The following is a 4,079-nucleotide window of genomic DNA, read 5'->3' as shown; positions in this document are numbered from 1 at the left end:
CGACAAATGAGCAACCTCTTACTAGAAAAAAAGTAGAATTGACATGAAAACAAATTCTAGTATGAAATTACAAACTTCTTCACAAAGCAAAAAGGAGTTGATTTAAATGCACTTCTGGTTGATCATGGGATATGATCAGGAATTGAAAGTTACCAAATCCAAATGATGGAGATGAAGATAGAAGAGTAAACTTCCTACCTCATTCTCCTTACTCTGGATTATCCCAAGGTATCCATTCACCCCACACATAATGATGACCAGCGTTAAGAATGCTAAAGACACCCTCAATAACCAATCGAGAATCCTTTGGTCCCTAAGTAAAACTTTAGCCCTTTTGTAAATGCAAGACAGGTTCCAAGAGATCTATAGGGTTTTTTTCCCATATTCAAATCCAACTAACATAGATTGCACAAAATCTTTCTCGAGGGTGCACATGCTGATTAGACACAAGAGCCACCCAACTACTCGATTACGGATCTACATAGACGCATTCATGCCTTACTAGCAGAGGAATACTGTCGTAGACTTTCTTTTTCTTTTCCTCTTTTTTTATATACATATCTTATCTTATGTCTCCTGGTCTAATACCTGTTGCAACTTCACTTAAGGCTAAAGAGAAAAAAAAAAGTAAGAGAATCAAAAGTTTTTAAAAGATTACTGAGAATAGAATTTAACAGTCTAAAGCCAATATCAAAGTGATGGGTTGACCGAAGTGAACAAGGTAGAAGTCTTCTGACAAAGAGTGAGGATGAACTAGAGATAAAATAGGACTTCCATTCAGGCATAGATAAGAAAAACAGCTCACATTTATCATTCTTTCAAGCTAGGAAGTTCTTAACAAAGTATCATAGCTATCATAGGTAAATCAAACATGCCCACACCTAGAGTTGTGCATTATCCTCAATGTACCTAAATCAGCAGTACATGGTGAAAAGTATCAAATAAGTATAAGGAGATAGTGTAAAGAAGCTTCCCCATTTTTTCCGGTAGGAATTGTGCAGTACATGCATTAACATGGGGTAAGTTCCATCCTTAAGGGATGGTGAGAGTGAAGCTCCTTTTATAATAATCCTAGGAAGATCAAGAAGCTATCACAACTCAAAAACTTATAAATGGGGAGAAGCACAAGAAAAAGTACTAAAACAACAAAGTTTAACAGGGACTAAACTATTGCCAAGTATAAAATATAGAATACAAATACAACCACAAAATACAAGTGCTATAAGAACAATAAAAACAAGTAACCCACGCGTGTATAAGAATAAAAAAAAGTGTTAACCATTGGGTGGAAAATGTGGTGTCATGGATATGGTAGCTACAGAAGTGGTGCCGACGGAAGAAAAAGGACCCTCGTATGAATGATAGCACCTCGGCCATGTCCATGGACATCTGGGGTAGTACTGTGAAGATCTCCTACTGTCCTCGACAGAGACACTGTATCTCATACTGCATCTCCTATAAGCGCTTCTCAACTGGCTCGGGAGTGTCATCTGACTTAGATTCTGTCTCCTATAAGGGATCGGTCTTATGCTCGCTTAAGCCTTGGTGTCAGGAAAGAACATATGTGCCATCTCTATTTTCCACTATCCCATTCGAGACCAAAGTAGACATCCCAAGCAATGCAGTGCCGCCAATAATCTGCATACCTACAGTATGCTCAATCAATCCCATGTCTCGAATCATCCATGTAACATAAGTCATGGCGAAAATAGCCCGAGGCATATGAACTGTCCCTCATGTGAAAGCACATCTGAAAAAAGATGTCATAAGTGGATTGGGTAGCACTCAAAGATGCCATACAACAAAAGGCGATTGGAGCGCGACACAACTCCTGTTGAATCAAGTCTACCCCCAATGCCCCTAGTAAGGAGTGCATGAACATAACAATGGGTGGGGTTGGACATTTGGGAAGCCTTCTTTGTCTTCGACCCTACAATGATGTCCCAATATGCAGCGGGTGATATGTGTTAAGGGAAGTCCACAAGTAAACATTGAAACTCAGGTGTTTGTGTGTATCGGTCATCATAAAGCCCCAAAAAAATGCCCAATTGTGCATGACTTATTTTGTGCCTCTTCCCAAATGCTTGAAAAGATAAGGTTCCCGATTACCGAACAAAGTTGCAATGTTTAACTACCTCTATTGTGCTTAAAACCTCAATAGTAAGCTCACGATAGGTAGGTTCATCGATCGAGAAGATTTTGTCTCATCCACTATGTGAAATGTTCTCCAAAATGATACCATCCAAACCCAATGCTTCTAAATCATTCAAATTAATTGTCCGAGTGGTGCCAAAGGATTTACGCGCCAAAAGAGCATATCTTCTCTTGTGTGCTCCAATGATAGGTGTATCATCCTTCCTTGCTCGCTTTGAAACGGTGTGTTTAGTCAGCATTCTTACAAGACAAGACGCACAAAATCAAACCACAACTAAAATAAACAAGGGATTATTATGCTAGGGATGTCAAGTAAATCACAATAAGATAAAGACCCCAAAAAAAAGTTTTTGCAAGAGTTCCCATTGTAAATGGAGCTTTAAAATTTTTACAAAGTATGCAAAAATCTCAAAATAAACCACGAAACCACAATCAATCACTCATCCACAAGATTTGCATAACAAAGATGTGAAAAAGCAAGAGAAAAGATGAAGAAAAGAGAAAACCTTGAGTTAGGGCTTGTGAGAGTGTCCTAGTGAAAACTCGGTGAAAAAGATGGTAAAACTTCCAATTAACCACAAGAATAAGGTTGCTAAAGGTAGGAAAGGAGTTTAAAGAAAGAAAAATGAAAGAAAATGAAGAAAAAAATGAAGAGAAATGGTCGAGAATTGAAGGAGAAACAAGAAGAAAAAGAATAATAGAAGAGAGAGAAAAGGTCGCAGCTCCAAAAAAGAGGTTGCTCGTGAGGGCTCTTGGCAATGCCTCATGGGAAAGCTTGCAGGTGCAAGCTTTCCGGTGAGCCCTCTCAACCAAGGCTCATGGGTGAGCTTGCGGGCACAAGCATGCCCTTTAGCACCTAGAAAAAAAAATTGCACAAGATCACTTTGCAACCTTGAGACTAATCAAAGTATAAAATCCTCACCACCAAAACATGCAAGAATTTGCATTCAAAAGGTACTAAATCAAAGAATAAACACTAAAGATTCAAGACACGCATGAAATAACAAGATTAACACAATAAACATGAACACAAGCACACTAGACCACACAACAACAAACAACAAAGAGAACGGAAATAAGAATACGACGAATCTAGAAACTTGGGTTGCCTCCCAAGAAGTACTTTTTTAACGTCATTAGCTCAAATTACCTTCACTTACCTTCATGGTGGGTCAAATGGAGGAAGGTTACCTCCAGTTTTCTTGGACACTCTATAGCATGGCAAATTCATTAAGAGGCATGAGAAAACTCAAAAATGAAGCTTTCAGAATAATTTATAGGGAATCACATTAACGCTGGCTCCCAAATCTTCTAGGGCTTTTCCTTGCACTCCTCCTATTACACAAGGGATAATGAAGCTTCCAGGTCACCCAGGGTCACTCAACTTTCTTGGCAATTTCTTCTGAATTACTGTTGAACAATTCCTTGGAAGTGCCACAATTTCTAATTCCTCCAATTTTCTCTTATTGGTGAGGTCTTTCATGAATTTGGCATACTTTGGCATTTATGATAATGCCTCCACAAGAGGGATGTTGATATGCAATTGCTTGAACACATTGAGGAACTTTTTGAATTGGAAATCTTCTTTATCTTGCTTCAATTTAGCCAAATAAGGAATGGTAGGCTTGTATTCAAGTACCCTTGATGGTTATTGTTGCAAGGGTTCCTCACTTTGCTTATTCTTAGTTTTCCTTCCATTACCTTTTTAGATGGTCGAGGGTCTTCCTGGATGGTTAGCCTATCTTCCTTGAAACTTGGGTCTTCTTCGACCCTTATCTCCAATTGTTTCTCACTTCTGAGATTGATAGCCGTCAAGTGCTTCCTCAGTTTATTTTTAGTATTACTCAGCAGGCTACCCGAGAAGTGCTCGGCATTTGCTCTAGCTAGTTGCCCAACTTGGTTCACAAGTGCTTGAATTAAAGTCT

Source organism: Dioscorea cayenensis, chromosome 14, assembly GCF_009730915.1.
Source record: "Dioscorea cayenensis subsp. rotundata cultivar TDr96_F1 chromosome 14, TDr96_F1_v2_PseudoChromosome.rev07_lg8_w22 25.fasta, whole genome shotgun sequence".
NCBI lineage: Eukaryota > Viridiplantae > Streptophyta > Magnoliopsida > Dioscoreales > Dioscoreaceae > Dioscorea > Dioscorea cayenensis.
This window is presented reverse-complemented; position numbering follows the sequence as displayed.